Source organism: Spermophilus citellus (genome assembly GCF_964194105.1).
Source record: "Spermophilus citellus genome assembly, chromosome: 3".
NCBI lineage: Eukaryota > Metazoa > Chordata > Mammalia > Rodentia > Sciuridae > Spermophilus > Spermophilus citellus.
The window spans coordinates 203,462,169-203,484,048 of record NC_138184.1 but is presented as its reverse complement, the minus strand read 5'-3'; the positions used below and the strand labels follow the sequence as shown (position 1 = coordinate 203,484,048).

General features: G+C 38.8%; 1 protein-coding gene and 1 pseudogene across 3 annotated transcripts in view; one reads left to right on the top strand and one right to left on the bottom strand.

Moving 5' to 3' along the window:
* CDK14 (cyclin dependent kinase 14) overlaps positions 1 to 21,880 on the top strand; it is a 600,063-nt gene that overhangs the window by 103,062 nt on the left and 475,121 nt on the right. The window lies entirely within an intron of this gene.
* Positions 11,837 to 12,943, bottom strand: LOC308645771 (RWD domain-containing protein 1-like; annotated as a pseudogene). The gene is made up of 3 exons: positions 12,866 to 12,943; positions 12,353 to 12,622; positions 11,837 to 12,201 (listed from the first exon to the last, which is right to left on the bottom strand). The product of its transcript is annotated as an RWD domain-containing protein 1-like (transcript).

Sequence of the window (21,880 nt, the reverse complement as noted above, 5' to 3'; positions counted from 1 at the left end):
TTTATAATCAAAGAGCCACACAAAGGGCAAGAAGGGGTAGCATCTCTAGTGCCTCAAAGATGTTTATTATTGACCCAATCCTTATACTTCCTCTTCTTTCTGTAACCATCCACATTACATGACTGGGAGAAGATGAATTAGCACATTTCAGAGGTCATAAAATAAATCTGCAGGCTTCAGCTTGGAGCGTCCACATTTTTTGTTTGTGAGGGCCTGGTGTGTGCACATAGGCATTAGACTTTGCTAGCCAGCTTGCTGCTTGAGCTCTTCTCATATTTGGACAGAAAAACACCAGTTACCTGGACACCAAATGATTAACTTGAGGAAAAATGAAAAGCCTCCTAGGAAATGAAGGGGTGTAGATGATCTGATTCCTTTATTAGAAGGTAAGGGTGTGCTGGATGAAGAACAGTTTAATCCCAGGGCCACCACAGCTGCCAATCCATGGTGTTCTGCTGGGAAACAGAATATCCTCAACGTGTCTGAAGCGCTCTTGAAATGCAGAGGAAGGAGTAATGAGATTGTGAAAGATCATGACATCAGACTACGCACAGAAGCCAGAAGATGAAGAGTAGTATAGAATTCCAGTGTCTTATAATTAGATTTAGCTACTTAAATATTGCTTTCTGGTCACCCACGGATTCAGAATCTTGCAGAGCACAGAGAGCAATCTGGCTTGCAGGCTTTGTTATCGGCAGACACAGGTTTGAGTTCCAACGCCACCATGTACACTTTATCTTTCTCACATGTTAAGTGGGGAGAATAACAGTGCTGTACCACTCAGTGGGATAAGTTCTGTTTATGTCCTTGGATGGCGCTTTCCTCAGCCCTCTTCTGACATCTTCCTGGCTGTCCTCCCCTCCCTTCCCTTCATGAAGTGACCATCTAAGACCCTTGAGTAGTCTAATAACATGAACAAGCACTTAGTACAGAGGCTGGCACACTGAAACAGCCATTACATTTTATTGAGAGTAGGATTTGTTGGAGTCATTGTCCTCATCATTAGCACCTCCCTCTTTTTAAACATCCTCATTGTGTTGATTTCATGTGCCAATTATGTCTCAAATTTATTTTCCACTTCTGTTACTTCATTTTTTTTTCATTTTTTGCCTATATTGCTACAGGAATGTCCAACAGGACTCATTTTACATATCTGAAAATCTATCCTCATTCCTGTTGGGGATCTCTCTTTCTGGACCTCAGGCGTATTTGTGCTCCTCACTGCTGAATGACTTTCACTGTTCCTCATAGCCTTCAGGATAAGGCCCAGTTTATTTGGTGTGGAACTGAAGCTCATAGATGATCCTTCTCTTAGTTGCAGGAAGAGATTTTTCTCTTTTAAGTTCAACCCCAGGTGGTTTTTCTCAGTTCTTATAGGCACCCTTCATAGTCTTGAAGGAAGGGACTAGGAGTTAAGTTTTCTTGCCACACCCTGGATCACGAAGTTGAACACTGGGCGGCCATTACTGCTGCATTGGCCAGTTTTATGAAAAGGAGGTAATGATCTCAGGACCATGACCCATGATCATATAGCTCTTTGCTCAAGCCTGTAATATTTGTGGGAACACTGCCTGCATTTAACAAACTTGACTGGATTTGTTCTTTCTGAATCTGATGGCTTTTCCATTTAAATAAGTTTCACATTTGCTGTGGGCTGGAAATTTTATTGGACTGTAATGGTGATTGGGTCTGGGTCCTTGGTATTTTCATCATATTTTGACTCCACCAGTGTTTCTATATATCGTTTTTGACAATATGGGAAATATGGGAAGAAGGCTGATAATCAGAATCTGTTTCCCAGTGGTATCCAGGTCTCCTGTGGGAGAGATCATTGTCAGCAGGTTCCTCCATGCATAGGATTATTTAAATTTTCTTTGTTTCAGTTGTGTGAAAGAAATCTAAACCTACAGATTGGGTATCTTTGCAGACGCAAACCCAGGTTTCATTTTCCAACTTAGAGCGTTGACTTGCCTTTTTCATTATATTTTGCGTAGAGGTCATTGCACTGTTCTGATGACAAAGAAAAACTGCTTTAAATTCAGGACACTTCTATCAAGTTAGAAAAAATTCTCCCCAGAGAAAAGCATTCTGCCAGCAGGGTTCCGTACTTGTAGGGTGTGCTAGGAAAAGGTGCATAAAAATGTTGAGCACATAAATGAAGGAAGAGTACTTTTAGTCTGTGTATGAAAAACCAGTTTCCTTTTTCATGCTCTTATAGGGAATATTTCAGATTTTGTACATATTTGCTCTTTTTCCATTTTAAAATGGTTGTTCTGTGTGTATTCTTCCCGAAGATATTTAAAATGTGTCTACTTCTGTGGAATGTAAATACTAAGCTTGGTGGCTAAAGGTCGTTTTTAAAATTTAAAACATCTGTACTTCTTCCTACTTAAATATTTATTGAACAGAAGTTGTTTAGGTTACATAAGTGTGCATGTGGTGGGGGGTCTTGACCTGAAGTAGACCCTGGTATGTGATGCCAACACAGATTTGGAGGCAGTGTGCCAAGGCAGCACCTACCAGGCAGGTATTCCCACTGGGACAGAGGTTTTTTTGGGGGTGTCCCTATTGTTCTATGACTTGTCTTTATAATGAATAACTTACGCAGATACCTGTCCTTATGGCTGTCCCCATCACATAGTACATCTATGGTGGTGGTGTTTGGAACTTATAAGAAAGGTTCATTCAGACATGTGGATAAGCAGGACAGAAATTGGACAAGTTTGTGCTAAAGGAAGTGTGCTATGTAGTTGCTTTGTCCCTAGAATCAACTCCGTGGACTCAGTACTTGTGAAGTCCAGTGACACAATGTCCACCTAGTCACTTTTTGTTTATTCTTTGTAATGTTTATTCTTTAGATCATCTCTTATTTGGTATTTGTCATAAACTTGCTAACTGAACAGAGAGAATTTGTTTAAGATGGCTGACATTATACACTATTTCTATCCCGAATTGTTTTGCTTCTTTTAAAAACAGATCTAGAGTGTCAAGAGGCTAATGTAGGAAAGATCACTGAGGGAGAACAGATATGCCATTGGAATTAAGTCATTTGGGTGAGAATATAAAAACATATATATGTAGGTCATGTAAGTTAGAAGGATAGTGCATCTACTGTGAATTCCCAAGAGGTGGAAAGGACGAACGGTTGGGTGGTGGAAGCAGGGAGGGGTCTCATCCTTTATCTTTATGCCCTTGTGGGTTAGGCACCATGCCACAACGTGTAGTGGGTGCTCAGTATGTTCCTGTGAAGCGCTCAGAGATGGAGCAACTGCCAAGTGAGATGTGGAGAGTGAGCTCTAAGGTAAGGAATGTTGTGATGACATTCTAAAGAGTAAGGATGCAGAGGAAGCCAAAGAGTGAAGGTGAATGACTTACTAAACTGGGTAAAGCATGCCCATTTGATTTTAATTAAAAGGTGTCTGATTAAAAAAGAAACTTAGTAAACTGATCATGTACATGCTACATTAAATTTTAACATCAAACCAACTGTTTTAATCATAAAAATGTAAGACTTCTTAAATGCTTCTTGTCTAAACCAACTGAACTCTTACTTTAATTTGAAGTCTACATTGGATAAACTCTACACTATTTTCTCTTAATAATCAGATATGAGTATTCTTTTAATAATTAAAATAACTATAATTGAATTTCCTTGTTGAATGTTTCCCTACCCAAAGCAATATTAACAATTAATGTAATAAGGAAGTTAACTGATTCACTGTTTATACACAGGAATCTGTATTAATTAAAGATTGTCATATAAGTGTTCTTGAAGAGCTAATTGATTAAAAGCTGAAAATAATTAAAATGGAGCATGCTAAGAAAACATCTCACAAGGAAAATTGATCAGTTCAAGGTTTGTGAGCAAGAAACTATGAATATCTTTTAGATATGAATGATAAGGGAATAAAGGGTATAAAGAATAATTAAAACTGATCTGCTTATATGTCTTATCTTTGTGCTTCTCTGGAGTAGTTTAGTTGCCCTTTCAACTAAGAATATATGATTATATGGGTTATATAATTTTATGTGCCCAGAATAGTTTGTCCCAAATGACATTCTGACTGTTGTTTTCCTATTGCCTATAAGATGTCACTCAAAGCTCAGGCCCACCCATAAGACCAGTCATGTTGCCTTTTGTCTTGTTTTCTTCTTTCTTATCCCCAATATCTTCCCAGCGTTCCTATTGGGAACTCCCAATATTCGCTCAAATGTCTTTTAAAATTTTGCCTATCTTTCTGTTTTGCCCATGTAGCTCTTTCTACCTAGAAATCTTCTACCTGACATTATGAGACTATAACTATATAACTTGAAAAAATATTTAATGATTCCTTTTGGTATTGCACCATAGATATCAAATCAATAAACAAAGAAACACATACTATTATCTACTTCAGTAAGCAATGGATAAGAGTAGAGACTCTTTCATGTGTTCATTCAACAAATGTTTATTGAGCATCTGCTATTTCTAGGTACTGTCCTTGGCCCAGAGTTTTAAGAGTGAGGCAAATATGTGTCCACTAACTTTTATTTAAGTAGAGGTGAGGCCGATAATAGATGTATAATTTGTTCAGGCCAAGTACAAGGAATATAAACCAAAGCAAGGAAAGGGAAGCAAGAAAGATGGGGGAGGTGTCTAAGTGATAAGGGAAGACAATTCTGAGAAGATGACTTTTGAGAATAGTTGAAAGGAGGGAGCAAGCCTTGGTAATATCTAGTGGAAGAATGTTTCTAGAAGAGGTTACAACAGCCTGAAGGTAATGAGGGCTTAATGTTTGTTTGGTACTGGAGATTTAACCCAGGAACTCTTTGCCACTAAGCTATATCCCCACTCCTTCTTGTTTTTTTTTTTTTTTTTTTTTTTTTTTTTTTAATTTTGAGACAGGATCTCACTAAGTTGCGGAGGCTGGGTTTGAACTTGCAATCTTCCTGTCTCAGACTCCTGAGCCACTGGGATTACAGGCATATGCCACTATGCTTGACTGTGCCTAATGTTCTTAAGAAACAGGTAGGAGATAATAGTGGCTGGTGTGCAGTGGGCATGGGGACATGGTTAGGGTATAGTATGTTATTCCAACTCAGAAGCTGTTTGGGATTTTGAGCCAGGACACTGATACTTTTAGATTCTGGCTGTTGTGTAGAGAAGACCCTGGGATGGGGAAGAATAGGATAGTAATGGTTCAAAGACAGTTAGGAGGCCACTGAGGGTGGTATAGGTGAGATATGATGGTGGCTTAGACTCTGATGGAACACACAGATGCTAAGAGGTGGTTGGATTTGAATAAGTTCTCCAAGCACAGCCAAGAGAATGAGCTGGTGGATATAATGTAGGATATGAGCACATTTGAGGATTCTTGAATTTTTTATTAGAGAAATTGTGTGCGATAAAGGTAAGCCCAATTTGCAGTGGAGGAATTATTAGAAACAGGGCTTTGAGAGGTTATGAAATCAGGAATTTGATTTTGGTCTTGTTAACTTTGAGATCCTTTTAGAAACCTGTTATTGTTTGAATCTAAAGTGTCCCCCAAAGGCTCATATACTACAGGCCTGGTGGCCAGTTTGTGGTGCTGTTGGGAAATGGTGGTACCTGTAGGAGCTGGGGTCTAGTGGAAGGAAGTTAGATCTTTGGGCATATGTCCTCAAAGTGGTATTCAGACTCCCGCACCTGCCTCTTTCTTTCTCTTTGCTTCCCAACTGCCTTGATGTAAACAGCCTCCTCTGCTATGTGCTCCCTGCTCTTATGTATTGTGCTTTCACAGGCCCAAACAACAGGGCCAAAGACTATGTACTGAAACCTCTGAATCTGTGAGCCAACATAAAGCCTTTCTCCTGTAAGTTGATTATCTGACATATTTATCACAGGATGGAAAACCGACTAACAATATCTAAAAGTTGTTATGTCAGTAGTATAAGTCTGAAGATAAAGGAAAGGTTGGGCCTAGAGATATAAAAATGGTGAACCTTTTGTATATTGATGGTATTTCAGCAGTGAAATGGGATCAGATCACTTTTGAAGGGAGTGTAGACAGAGAGGAAAAGAGGTCCAAGGCCCTAGTCCTGAGACATGCCAGTTTTAAGAGGCTGGAAAGAGGAGGAGGGTCCAGTAAAGGATCCTGAGGAGGCTGAGCCAGTGAACAGTGAAGCAGGAGGGTAACTAGGGGTGTATGGTGTTTGGAACTCCAGTGAAGAAAGAGTTTGAGGAAGGAAATGCCGATCAATTGTGTCAGATGCTGCTGAGAGGTTCAGGTAAGGTTTGGGAATTGCCCACTGGAATTGGCCCTGTGGAATCTATTGCTGACACTTAGTGAATAGAGCAATAGGAACCTGATTACAATGGGTTGAAGACTGAATGAAAGGAGAGGAAGTTGTGATCAGCTTATCCTTTTGAGGAATTTTGATATAAAGAAAATCACAGAGAAGTGGAGCTATAGCTGGGAGGGGTTGAGGGACCAAGGGAGATTTAAGTTTGTGAGGAATGACACACCATGTCTGATGAAAGTCTTAACTCTAATATTTACAGTCCCTGTACATGGGAAAATTGCCATTGAAAGAGATAGAGCTGTTCTATTTTCTGTGGTGCCTAGAGTCTTTTGATAAGGTGTCAGGTCTTAGCGTGCATGTTAGATGCTGGTTTTGAACTGATGTGGGGCTGAGCAGCCCTATATGAGATTTCCTATAAACCTAGATGTAATTTCAAATTGAAAATTTCAGAGAACACTTCTATGTCTGTAGAAAAGTTGGTGAAAGTTATGGTATTCTGATTCTTTAAAAATATCTAAATAGGGTTAAAAGAATCAATCACTTTTTCAAATGATTATTCCTACTTAAAAAAATTTATTTCATGGGCATGCCAATTGTTTAAAAAAAGTACTTAAATACTGGAGAATTAGCTGAACATGGTACTTAATGTTTGATCTGATAAATAAGGTTAGTTTCAGCTAAAATTAGTTGCCCACGTAATTAGAGCTTACATTTTCAGAGTAGGGGGAATATCTTTGAGAAAAGGACTTGTGCTTCTATACAGTGCTCTACCAATAATTACTTTTCACTGGAGTTTATATTCTCATTTTAATTTCAAGCTAATTAAATTATAGTACAATAATGAATTCTACCTATAAATTTTCTTACTGCTATTAAAATACAGTGTCTCAGTTGTAGCACCCTATGCTACTTACACATAGAGGTAAAATGCTTTTGTACATGAGAGGACAGGCAGAACAGTTGTGGGTTTTGTGATTGAGGATTAACACGTGGGTAGATTCCGCTTCTGCATAGATCTATGCATCATGGATGATTCACCAGCTTTTAATAAGAAAGCCAGTTATTTGTGTTTGTATTCAAAGCTGATATCTCATAATTTCATTCCTTATTTTATCAGATAGAACATTTTGTTTAGTACTCTCTCAGAAGACAGAGTCCTTCTTTCTGATTGGCATCAATTAGCTTAAAACACTCCCAATTTTTTTGGGGGAAATGTGTGCCTGCCAATTTAGAACTGTTTATTTGAAAAATTATTTGGTTGATATTGATGAAATTGATTCTTGATAAGTTCTTTTTTTTAAAATCTTTTCTTATTCAAAGTTTAAACTGGCAGTCAACTATATACATGTAGCTGATTGTCCTGCCGGTAAATATAAGTTTCACGTTTCCTAGCATTTACTACTCAGTAAATTTCCCTTGTGTGTTTTGATGGCTGTAAAGTCTCTTGTCATCTTTCTAATCTGTTCAATAAACCTTATTTTTACAGTTTCATTATGCAACTATAGGTTTTTAGTTTTTATTTGTTCTTAAGCTATAGCTTCGTAGTTACAGTGGGAAATATAATACTAAGAAAAAGGAGGAAGGAGAGAGAGAGGAAGAGAAGAAGAAAAGAAGGGAGTAGGAGTAGGAGTAGGAGTAGGAGTAGGAGTAGCAGCAGCAGCATTGGTGGCCACTGCAGAGGAGGAGGAGGAAGAGAGAGAAAAGGAGAAACATAAAACTTAATATTGAACAAATATTTAGCCAAATGAAATATCAAGAAAGCCTGAGGTGTATCCCTATAGCTCATAAAAAGTTGTTTAAATTTCATGGAATGGTGCCAAACCAAAGTGTAATGGCATAGAAACACAGATACTGGAGAAGAATCAATAGGAACTGATGAAATTAAGGAGGGGCTGGAAATGGGCTTGGCAGCCTAAGGCTGATATATATCTAAAATTGTGGTGCTCAGGTTGATCTGAACCTAGAGAACCAAGACCAGTTCCAGACCTCATGCAGAAGTACCAGCCCAGGAATCAGGGCATCTGTGGTGCCTGAAGCTTTAGTGCCTGCCACTCCTCAGTGTGCATTATGCTAATACTCTTGCTTTACTGAGCGTTGTTCTAGGCTGTTGGAATACCTCACAACTACACTCTTTTTAAGTATAGGCACCATTATTATTATTCCCATCAGTAAGGTATCTTGCCCAAGGCCTGGATTGAGAACCCACGTTTGTTCTATTGAACTCACATTATCCATCTAGCTGTTCTGTCTCTGACTTTATGTTGAAGCTAGTGCTCCAGTGTACCTGTTTATTGGTTTTATCTCTGATTTTGTCTCTTTTCTTCTGATTAAGCCTGTTTTGTGCCTTAGAATTCTAAATTAAATAACCTTGGTGAGTGTGATGGGAATTACCTGAACCAAGGTGGACCCACACTGTGCTGTAGTTCCTGGAAGTCAGCTGTCCTTACGGTACTAGGGTTAGTGTTTGCCCATGGGAGGGACTTGATGGGGTCAGTCAGGAAACAGCTCTGTGTTTTATATGAGCTGAATCTTCTTTGAATGACTAGGAGAAACAAAGACTAGTGAGGCAACCAGGTGCTTTGGGGGAGGATTGATAAAATGAAGTCAACTGACTTAGCAACTGACTTAACTTTTGTATTGTAACAAGTAAAACCTTGATTTTTCTAAATAAGAATTGGTGCTGGGGAGAAGAATAGAGAGGTAAAGATGCTTTCCAAGTTCCTTAGGACCAGCTGTTGCAACAATTCCCAAAGCTAAATTTTCCTTATTGAATTTGGGAGGAAAGTTTGGTTGTCTGCATCCAGGACAACTAGGATTAAACACATCTTTGAACCATATGGGCAGGCAGTGTACTTGGAGGCCCTGGAATCCATCCAAATGATCCTCCACCAGAGGGGAGAAAAGAGCCATTGTTCATGAGGGTTTGAGTTACTGAACTTGTTTCACTCTTCTGGGCCAAGCCCCTGTAAAATCACAAAGGCCCTTTGTTAAATTATCAAATTACATCCAGATATAGATAACAACTTTTGTGCTATGAGTGATCATTTTTAGTCTTTGGCCATACAGTGCCCTCCCCCATCTCTAGCATTTTACCTTGTGAGTACTTTGTGACTCTCCTATGGAGAATTTGATTACGTAATGTGAAAAACTCTGAAATTTTGTTTGATCTGTCGTTTGGAGGCCTCCCTCAGTCTGAACTCTCCTGGTAGTTTCTGTTACCTTTTCTATGAGAATTATTTTCTGCATTATGTTTATTTGTATAAGTATCAGTGAGAGCTGCAGTTGTGTCTCATTCATCTTTATACCCCCTATAGTGCCTAATACAAAGCTCAGCAAATGGCTGGTAAATGAATAGAACACAGAAAGAAATCATTTAGGAGTGAAAAACAGAAAGCAGGTTTATGATGTCTCCTCAGCACTTTCTTTACATATTCCACAAGTCCCTAGCATACTTTTGTGGCTTTTTCCAAAATCCCCTTGCTATTATTTCTTTAATTTTTAATAACCTTCTTTCCTTCCTGTCCAGAAGCCTTTATTAAAAGGCCAGGATTGGTGCAATAAACTGGTTTTACTTTCATAGTTTCTGTGATATTCCTTAGCTACTTATCCATATTGATATTCACCAACAATTTATAGATGGCACCTTCAAGGCAGGTCAGTTTGTTTCGTGTTAGGTATTATATCTAAAATTTTGGTATGAGCTGCCCCAGCAACTTGAATGGCTGGTTCCACTCAACTGTTCAAAGCACTCAGGCTATCTATAGGAGCAGATAGCTGATTAATAGCTAATGCCATTGTTTTTCTTATCAATTAGAAGATAAATAACAAAATTTTAATATATAGGATATTCAATTTAGTTCAGATTTACAAATTATTATTATATATAGTTGGGTATGTGAAATAGTCTTGTAAAATCCTTTGGCTGCTATTAAAACCTTTCATACTATGGTGTAAATCAACATCAACCTTATATATCCCTTTCTTAAGAGTTTAAAGTAAGGTTTATTGAATTATTTAGCTCTCGATCTGACAGTACTGCTTCATGGTGGCTTCACACCCTTTTTGAGCATGTATTCCCATTTGTACTAGCATCCTTGGTTATAAGGAAGTAAAAATCAACTTGAAGTGTCTAAAGGAAAAAACCCTGAGATTTTTGTGGTGGTGGGGGTGGATAAGAGTGGCAGAACAGAAACATGGCTAGACAACCTTGTGTTACAAAGCCAGGCAGCTGGCAGTGTAAGGAGCTCAGGACCAGGGCTTCCATGGTATCCATGCTGTCTGTCCTTCCCTCATCTCCACTCTTTCTTCTCCATGGCTTCAGGATTGCAGCTGAGCCCTTCCTCTATATGGCCAGCGACACTGAAACTGGCTGCTTCTAAGCTGACCTTCTTGCTTTATCAGCATCAAAGGTGAAGGGATGGGGTACAATTGAAGCCTGGTTGGGAACATTCTAGGGAAGTTTCCCTTGGCCCAAGTTGGATCCCTTGTCTGGTCCTGGACAGGGTGAAGGCCCTCCTAGACTTCAGTGGATGGTGCAGAGGGAGGAGAAGAAAAGAAAAGAAATGTTGGCTAAATAATCCGTTTTACTTCTTTTTGGATTTAGGAATACATTCTATCTTAGTATCCACTGAGGAATGGCAAAAAGGATTCAACCAACATTTGAATGCTACTGTTTTTATTATTGTACTGGATAAGAAAGGATTCTAGATATGTTGAAGCATTTCAGATTCCCTGTTAGGCACAAATTTTTGTAGTGAATAGGATTCTCTTTTATACTAATGAATCTGGATTGGTTAAATAAACGTATGATGCAACTTCCTCAGCTAGAGGCCTACTCTGGTTTGTTTTCTGTTCTTTGAGGATGTACACAATGGTTTTAGAACGAACTAACCAGAATTAACTTGAAAGGGCAAATACTAAAACATTGGCCACAGGAAAGTCAATTACATTACATAGAGGCACATATTTTAATTTCTGTGGTGATTTTCTTTGGATGGTTATCCTTTCATTACCCTAAGTTTTATTGTTGAATAAACAATATTGTTACCAGTACTCGCCCATTGTCCTGCTTCCTACTTTATTTTTTAGGTATACAAAGTGGGGCAAAGGGGTCAAATTATTTAATGAGAAATTTTTTTATTTTAATTTTTTAAAGTGAATACTAGATCAGTGGCATAATTTTTCAAGATTTAAAATGTCAGATGTAATTAAAAATTATTTCTGTATGACTTGTTTTTAAACAGATTTTATTCCTTTGGAATTTTCCTAATATTCTAACTAAGTGATATTTTAGAAACCTGGGATAAAGTTCTAAAAGCAGTAAAGCTGAGTTACAAAGAAAATGGTTTAGTTGCTGCCCCCGCCCCCCTTATAATTACTTCAGAAACTTAGGCAAGTTTTTCTTTTATTTTAAGGTCAGTTTGTTAAGTTCAATGATGAATGTGATTAGAAAAATATTCTCCTAAAATTATTTTTTTTTAGGGAAAAAATTAAAAAAAAAAAGGAGAATTAAAACCTCTCAGCATAGCCACAGATGCTGTGGCAGTCAAGCCTCTCCACAGATGGGGATAGCCCATTAGTCTGCCAAGTCCCTCCCTGGGACAGCAGGATTGTGGTGTGGATCATCCTCATCATCCGCCACCTCCAAGTCATTCATTTCCTGGAACAGAGACCCATCTACCTCCACACTGTTTCCAGCATCCTCCAAGAACTGATTATCAGATGTGTCAATGATCTGTTTCAAATAGCTGTTTCCCACTTACTTAATTTTTTTCCTGGTGGTCTTCTCTTTTCATCTGTTTCTTTTTAATTTCCAAGAGTTCTACATCAAACTTGGCCTTCCAATGTAAGAAATTCTCTATTAACAGGATCGCCATGGAATAATTGCTGCTTCTTTGGCTTCTCTGTTTCTTTTCTTCCTCTCATCAGTTCTCATCTGATCTGTTTCATTTAATTTTCCTTTTCTTTTTAATGTTCTTTCACTCTTTTTTTTTAGTTGTAAATGGACACAATACCTTTGTTTTATTTATTTTTATGTGGTGTTGAGGATCGAACCCAGGGCCTAACACAGGTCAGGCAAGCACTCTACCACTGGGCCACAGCCTCAGCCCCTCATTTAATTTCTCTTGCACAGCTGTTACTAAAGATCATCACCATACCAAGATTTTCTTCAACTGGCAATGTTAATAATGTTAAAACGTCTGAGAAACGTCATTTCTTCTAGCTTTTCCTGGAGAATATTTCATAGAGAGGAACTTCATCTTGATATTTTTCATCATATGTAAACTTGAGGGTAGTCTGAACAGTTTCATCATTTTCTCCAGCCTCAGATGTCACGGTAATGGTGAGCTGGGTGGATTTTCTGATAATATTTAGCAGGACCTTATCAAGTGAAGCACTACTGAAGGAGAATGTGGTATCAGAAGATCCATTTGTAATTTTGGAAGACTAGTTGTTAGGAGGGTTAGATCACTTTGCAGTCAGGCTAGGGAATGACACTCTCAAACCCCTCTTCACTCATCCCCTTGACATCCTCGAAGCACAGTTGTCCTGCTGGTGAGAGAACCTGAACAGGACTGGAGGCTCCCAGGGGTAACTGAGACACTCCTGCCCGTGAAGGAATCAGAGTAAATAGACTCGAGAGCTTCCAGCTTTTGTTTTGCTTGTCGCTGTAATCTGTCATTGTGGCCCTCGTGATGTGATGCCCATGGATTGTACCAACACCCATGTAGCACACTACAGTGGAGACCATGGTTGATCTGGCTGCAGGTTGCAGCAACTGAGGCAAGTTTTCAAAGAATGAGACTTAGTTCCTTAAGGAGCTTTCTTTTCTTTCTTTTTTGTAGAAAAATAATTTTTTAGACATTGATGAACCTTTATTTTATTCATTTATTTATATGAGGTGCTGAGAATTGAACCCAGTGCCTCACACATGCTAGGTGAGCAAACTACCACTGAGCCACCACCCAAGCCCCTAAAGGAGCTTTTTAATGATCATGGATTTGCAACCTCAGTCTTCACAAACATCATAACCCTAGCATGAGAGAGAAATCTACATATCTTTCCTCAGTACCTTTTGCTTTTCTTTTTGCTGCTACCTGAGAATTTTGTGTCTGCCACTGAAGTCTTATGATTTAACTCTCATTTCTCAAATTATAATAGTTCTAAACATTTTGAACTTTCAGATACTGTTCTTTAGTGAATGTGGTCATAATAAAATCAGTCTTACATCTGAGTCCTCTTTAGTCTACATAGTTGTGGTATGGCATCACATTAAAATGCCTCTAGTTGTGTGCTGCTAGATATTAAATAGAAAAAAAAAATGCCCTCACATTTTATATATCATTTGAATAAAAAAATAAACATATTAACATGCATTTTTGTGTATGTGGAAAACATATATATATATATGATAGATATGTAGAAAATTAATATTTTAATGCAAACACATGTTTTATGTGAGAAGGATTAGAAATTTAACCAAGGGGAAGCAAAGACTGAGATGCAGACAGATTGTTACCCAGGGCAGTTGAAGACACACCATAAAGGAAGAAGAAAATTCTTCTTGCTGAAATCTTGGGTGGAAGCACAACTGTGTAGTGACATGAGATTTTTGAAAACCAGGCAAAAATAAGGCCTTATTTTTCATTATTATAGTCTGCATCGACCTGCTTGTGTAATTAGAGCCATGATTCTAACCTTCCATGTTGCTTCTTGATAAGTGCAACAGTTTGGAGTCCCTCTGTAGTAGCTCCATCTTTGGACTTCTAATTTTCAACCTAGATGAAATTCATGACCGAACTTTTTTCACCTGGACATATTTTCTGCAGATCACAGTGACCAGTGAAGGATTTATCTGTAGCCAAGAAACATTTATGGAGCATCTGTCATATATAAGACCTGTATCAGCACTGTAGGGAATACAGAGCTGATAATACAGATTTGTCAATCCCTCTTCTCGGTATGTATCCAGAAGATTTGAAACCAGTTTGTTACAGAGATGTCTGCATTCTCATGTTCTTGCAGTAGTATTAAATAGCCAAGTTATGTAATCAACCTAAGTGGAAAAAGAAAATGTGTTCTTTCACAATGGAATACTATTCTGCCTCCAAAAAGAGGTGGAATGCAACAACATGGATGGAACTGGAGGGCATTATGCTAAGTGAAATAAACAGGCGAGATAACAGAGAGATACCATGTATTCTCACTTGTGGAATCTAGAACAGTTGAACTCAAAAAAGCATAGAGCAAAATGGTGCTTACAGAGCTGGACAAGGAGAGAATGGATGATAATGGCCAAAGGGTACAAAGTCTCAGGAAGAATCAGGTTTTCTTTCTTTTTGTAGGTCTTTTGCACAGCATGGTGAATACTGTTAATAATCATGTTAAGAGTAAATTTCAAATGTTCTCATCACAAAAAATAACTGAGGTGATGAATATGCTAATTAGCTTGTATAATCATTCCACATTGTAGTCACAAATCACAACATCACATTGTTCCCCATAAATACATACAATTATAAATTGTCAATTAGTATAAAATAAAAAGGTTACATAGTTGATATATTTTAAAAAATAAGGGGAAAAAAGACATGGCATGTGTGAATTTGTTAGAATTCTTTTTATTAATGTTTTGGATGCATGGGTTTTGAGAACACGATCTATTATCTTATTTTCCCTCTTGTTCTTGGGGTGCAATTTAACAGAATGAACAGAGTGCAAAGTTTTTTCAGGAAGATTATTAGATTGCAATAGAATCTCTTGTATTTATTGATAAAATTGGTTCCATTTTCCCCCTTGAAAATCAAGAAACCACTCAAAGTTGTATAATATTAAGAAGAAAATCCTGAAAATACTATGAAATGCGATGAGCGATGACTTTTAAATGGTTGTTTTGGTATTATAGTTAAGAAACACCTTTTAAATATTCAGCTTAAACTCCAGAATTTTATTGTTTCGAGAAAGTATTTTAAGTTAACATTTCTCTAGATATATTGGTGTTTATACTGAATGGCATCGGTGTGTATAAGAATTAAGTCATGAAATTGTCTTGGTTTACTAGAAAGTTAAGGTTTGGGTTACTAAAGCTATGCAAACATCTTAAAATCGGTCATGACATGAACATTTGATTATAAATGCTTATGAAAGAAAGACATGGGGACTAGGACTGTGGCTCAGTAGCAGACCACTTGCCTAGCATGTGTGAGGCACTGGGTTTAATCCTTAGCACCACATACAAAATAAATAAAATAAAGGCATGTTGTCCATCTATAACTACCAAAAAAAATTTTAAAAAATGTTACAGGTACATGAAAACAAAACAAAACAGAAAAAAAGACCTTGTCATTGACCTAAAAAAAAAAAAAAAAAAAAAAAAGACATGGCTTATGAGGGATTTGAAAGCCAATTTATTTTGGGAAAAATTTTTATCTTTTCTTTATCACTTTTCAAAACAATCAAAATGTTTTCCTCTCACACTTAAAAAATGTAAGTGGGTGACTTGTTCATATGTACAAAGGAAGCTTTTTTCTCTCCTTCTCCTCTTCTTGAAAAAGTTTTCCTAGTGTTTATTTTTCCTTGTTTAATTCTGAACAAAAAAGTGTTTCTGTATCCATTTCTTCAATCAACTTTTTTTCCTCCAAATTTTTAATGCTCCATCTATGAGCCTACTTAGGTGAGGCTCAGATATCTGGCAGAGTTGGAGATAGTGCTGGGTAGGTTGGCGTGAAACAAGGGGTCTGAATAGCCAAGAAGTACCCCAGAGCCTGTGGAGAGGAGAGGAGAGAGCTTCCAGCTCTGCTCCCAACCCACCTAGAGACTCAAACCTGTCCTCTAATCCTGCACTCTTAAATGTGCCCCATACGGGGATGGATCCTTGAAAAAGCTTGTGGCAAGATTGAGAGAAGCTGATGATGTTGAGGCCACAGAAAAGCCTGAAGGGTGAGAGAGAAAGGAACATGAAAACAAAGGCAGCAGGGAAACACGGGAAGGTGGAAGGTGTCAGGTGATTGAGCGGGAGGCCAGGCAGCCCTGCGTCTGCTTGTTAAACCCTGAAGGCTGAGGCTGATGTTCACAATCGACCCCATTGTCAGTTGAGGTAATCTGAAGATTGCTCTTTTTATAATCTACTTAAAATGTCATAGATGTGCATAATATGTTTTAGAATTTAAAAAATCTTTCATGTGAAGGCAGGCATTTCCAGGGATCAGTTTTTATTTACCTTGTACTCAGTTATCCAATAAGATGCTTGTTTTTTTGAACAAGATTTTCTGTCTCTTCTCTTTGAAAATTGAAACTTGTTTTTAACCTCTGTTCTTCTGTGGTATAATTTCAGATACATGTCAGTGTCCCCTAATGAAGTTATTCTTCATGGCATGAACATAATGATAAATTTTATGCAGCTTTGCCCTGTAGCCCCTATTTTTACTTTTGCTTTGTGGCCAACTATAAAATTGTCATTTGTTGACACAGCCTTTTCTTCTTACTCATTCCTCAAGCTCTACATCCATTTCCACTCCATACACTGCCACAGTCTGGCTGGGCACAATTCACAGCCTGTTATCAAGCAGAAACCAACTTTATTTTTAGAACACACACACTGCACCACACAAGCTCTTCAGGAATTCCCTCAGAGCCCAACTACCACCATCTGGCTTCCTACCAGCCTCTCAACCCCCTACTCCTCCTGCTCTTGAGGCCGATTGGCTGGGTCGTGTGGGCAGAGCCAAAAGAGTCCCCCAATGAGCAGCTCCGTGGTCTGAAAGGGCGGGGAAACAACCCAATGAGCATCACCGCAGAGGAGCCAATCAGCTGGCAGCTGGAAGTTTGCTAGGGCCACGGTTAGCCAATTAGCTGGGAGTTTGCTGGGGCCCCTTTGGCTGTGGCTCTCAACAATACACATCCACAGAATTTGTTTGAGTATTGTCACTAGTGAGTTCTCCTATTTATTTATGCAACAAGCATTGGGTGCTATTCTAGGTGATTGGGGAACACAGGAGGACCAGAGTAGGAGCTCATGCCCTTGAGCAGTTCTCATCCTAAAGGAGGATGAAGAGAGTAAATGAACAAAGCAAATTAGTGAACAAGCATTTCAGAGTGATTGGGGAGGGAGAGCAACCAGGGAGGGAAGCCAATTGGAGGGACCCTGAGGAGGAGAGTATTGAGATCCAGCTGAGCAATGAGGAGTCAGCCAAGGGATTATCTGGGGAAGAACATTCTAGGCAGAGCAAACAGCAAAGATAAAGATGCCTGAGGCAGGGATAAGCTTTGAGGGAAAGAACAGTTGTCCGCTGTGACTGACGCATAGTTTGGCGGGTGCTGTAGGCACCCTGCTCACATCTGGGTCAGTGTGTCCCTAGCTTTGTGGAAGCCTTGCTCTCCAGGCCCCAATCAATACTGACTGGGCCAGGGTACAAAAGCTGTTTCTCTTGCTTCAAGTGGGACCCACATCGAGTGCAGGCATTTCATCTGAGCCACATTTCTTCCATGATTTTCCCCTCCTTGTCTCATGTCCTCATTCCCTTCCATTGAGAGCATGTCCTTAAAATATTAGGTGAGTGAGAATCGGAGCTAAGCTGTGTTTCTAGGCATTCCCAATCTTAAGGCACATAAACTTTTGATCTTGCTCCTTCGCTCCAGAATTTTATGCAGCTGCCTACTCAACACATTCACTTGATTTTGCCAGAGATGTCTAAAACTCAGTGTAAAATATTGAATTCATGAGTTTCCTTTCCTTCTTAAGCTGCTGTTCTTCCTGTATCCACTCTTGTAGTTTATAATCCAACCTTGCACTTAGTTATACTAGAGATTCAGATTTGTGCTTGAATTTTCCCTTTCCATTAGACCTCATGTCCAGTCACTCATTAAGCAACTAATCACCTCCATTGACTTTCCATTTCATTGCTTTAGTTCAGGGTCTTGTCTAATTTTCCCAAGTGGCCTTCCCCTGTTCCCTTTCCAAATCCAGTTTCTATGTCATTTTACTATTGTAAAATGAAAAATTCCATCCAACCCCTCTTTTGCCTGTAGTCCTTTAGGGCCCTCTTTTTGGAGCAAGTGGAAATTTCCTATTGGATAAAGCTTCTACTTTTTTTTTGTGCAATAGTTGTAGATGGATAGCATGCCTTTATTTTATTTATTTATTTTTATGTGGTACTGAGAATCGAACCCAGTGCCTCACACATGGTTAAGTGTTCTGTCACTGAGCCCCAGCTCCAGCCCCTAACTTAGCATGGATTATGGGCCACTCTATGGCAGGGCATTGAAGCACTTCTCCTTCAGGTGCCACAGCTGCCAGCATGCTGTGACCTACTTTGTCATTTCCTCAAGCATCTTCCAGGTTCATAGAAGCTTTTTTGCCAGGGCTGTTCCTGAGTACCTTCCCCTCCTGGGCAGAGTCTAGAAGACTCAGCTTTCCTTCTTCAAGTCTCTTTTGAGACCCCCATCAGAGGTTATTTGTTTTTTTTTTTTTTTTGTGTGTGTGTGTGTGTGTGTGTGTTTAATTTTTTTTTAGTTGTAGATGGACACAATGCCTTTTTTTATTTTTATGTGGTACTGAGGATTGAACCCAGTGCCTCACATGCGCAAGTCTTGCGCTCTACCACTGAGCCAACTCCAGGCCCATCAGAGGTTATTTGTACCCAATCCAGTGTTCTCAAAACACTTCCTTCAGTGTATCATAATCACTTGTTTTTTTCCCACCCATCACTGAGTTTTTTGCAGAGAACACATCCGCTAACACTGCTGGGCACCTCCATATGTGTTTGTTGAAGGACTAAAATAAAGAATAAAGGGGAAATTTTGTTTTGCTTATCCTGTTGGTTTTTATATAGGATAGCTCAAGTAAATGTGGGAACACTTCATGTGTCCCGATCAGCCAACTTGGTGGAAAAAAAGACATGGGAATTAAATGACTTAGAATGAGTAACTTAGGTAGCATTTCTAATACAGGTATTTTTACAGAAAACATTGAATGATAGGGGAAGGAAGATTGCCAAAGAACAAAATGCATATTCTAGCCCTAAAATACAAAGTTGGGAAATTCATCGATTATTTTAAATGTTTATTTGCCAGATGCCCAGCCTTGTGTTATGAGCTGTGGGGGGAACAAAAAACAAAACAAAACAAAACAAGAAGCAGTTGATATGGTTTGTCCCTATAGGGGCTTAAATAAGGAAAATTCCAATACTATGAGAGAATTTTAGGTAGCAGCATATGATTAAATCCTAAATGATTCAAATAAGAAATTCTGGTGGTTCTGTAAAAGCCTTTGTGGGCTGGAAGGAAGAGTCCACTCTGAAGAAATGATGTTTGGAAAAATAGTTTTAATAGTTTCAATAGTTTTCAGATATTAAAGAGATAGCTTTTCCCCCTGAACTTTAGTAAAGAAAGAAACATAACATTTACATTCTAAGAGGAACTTTTTGTCAGATTTTGAGTGAACTTGTGTGATGCAGGAAAAATAAAGTTGAATATCATCATTCAAAGTGATGATGGTGAAGATGGCTTCTGAGTTAGGGGCAAAGGGAGATGACTCATTTAAACCAATTAGGATGTGAAGGGAAAGTGCTTTCCCCCAGCTTTCTGATCTTTGGTGTGTACCCAAATCCCCTGAGTTATGGAATTATTGACCACTCATATTGACAGAGTAGTTACCTCCTCTTATACCTTAATTTCTTAAATAAGTGAAAATGTATGAGGTCAGATTTTTATGCATGACTTTTCAATTTCTTACTTAGGGTATTTGTCAGTTGCACTGTTGTGTCTTAATCTAAGGTACGAATTCTCTAGTTGTTTCCCAGGACAGGAAATCCTTTAAACAGGATAACTGTAGATCAATCACTCCCCTGTAGGGGTCGCTAAAAGAGTGGTAGTTTGGCATCCTTCCTGTGCCACCCAGCACCTTGTGGCATGACTTGGCACAATTTGCCTAAGAATTGTGAGATTTGGTTTGTGTTGGTATTTTATCTTTGTGAGTGGTATGAGCTCTATACCCATCAAAAATTCTGAAGGCTCATAACTATGCATTTTGTCACTTTGGTTCTTTGAATGTTACACCTGTGCATTTTTTTTTTAACCTTATGTATTTGGTGCATGGTTATTTTAGAGTTCTCATTATGTCCCATTTACATATGACAAATGTATGCACATAGACACGTTAAACCATTTTTTTCTCAGCTTTTGCAGCATTAATAATGGTAACCTAAACTTGGCTTCTGTAGGACCTCAGATTATTGTTTAATGGGGTTGTCACTCAGGACACTTATTGGCTTTCTCCAGTGCTTTTAAAAAATTGAATTGAGCATGATGAGGTGCATCCCCTTGATTAAATGTTTTTCCTCCTATGCAATCACCATTAGCTGTTTGGCTCCCATTCTGTATTCTTTTGAAGCAGCCCTGCATTGCAAATCAATATCTTTCTGAAGAGCCGGTGTTGTGAATTGCCTGGACAGCATATGCACGGTTACTTTGGCTGCAATGCTGCTGCAGAGCCCGGTTACTCTGTCTTCCTGGGAACTCCACAGGCAAGTCCATCGTGTTTGGATGAAAAAAAATTAGATTTTTTTGGGGAAAAAAATTGAACTGTTAAAGCTATTGATACTGAAAGTTAGCATGTCCTTTGTCCTCTTCTGAAACCATTATTGGTGTTATTCTACTGAGATTAGCTTCTCTTGGGTGATTTCTGTTTTTTTTTTTTTTTTTTCCTGTGCTTATGCTTCCCCCTGTCTTGGTTGTAGTACGGCCGTACCATTTCAGCTTGCTAGTGCAGAAAGATGTGAATTCAGTTGCTGTATAAGGCTGGCCTGGTGCAAACATATTGCTAGAGACATGTTAAAGAGTTCCAGGTGAATCAAGCTTGAGACAGACAACAGCAAAACGGTAAGACGGAGCATGCTTAAAATGATAGCAAGGGTTTTAATTTGGAGCATCTCGGCAAGTCTGAATCCTGACTCACTCATTTACAACTTGAAAAGGATTCATTTTATGCATGTCATTTTACTCACTCCCTTCTATTTAACTGCCAAAACCATCACCAGATTGATAAAGGGGTATTTAAATTAGGCATTCGACAGGAGGTTACTCATGAGAGTCTCCGGAGGCTCCTGAGGCTATTGCTTGTAGTTTGTAAACACCAGTGGCAGTGATAAGATGAGGAAAAGGTTCAAGGACTGCTTCTTTGCCATAGATGAGTCCTATTTCTTCTGAAACTAGTCCTATTTGATATAGCTTAATGAAATCTTATGGATTGTTTTACCTGACTTTGCTTGACTAAATGCCCTCTGAGTCAAGTGAGTGAAGAACAGAAGACCACTTTTTTCTTTGGTAAACTGATGTCCATGAATTTAGCTGGACTGGATCTGAATGGGATAAATATCTCTAAAATATTGGGAATCTGGGTCTTCCTTCTTGCTCATTCCACCCCCTCTCTCCTTGGAGCACAGAAATACACCTGCTTTAAGTGTGTGCTGCTGAGCAGAGGTCAGAGTGCTAGTATTTTGCATCATTACACCTGTAGTGGTATGCTTTCATGCGCGGAAGTGATAATCCTTCATGCAGTCTGCTTGAAGTGCTCCTCTTATAGTGGACTGTTGGCATTTTGGAGGCTAATGGAGAGCCCCCG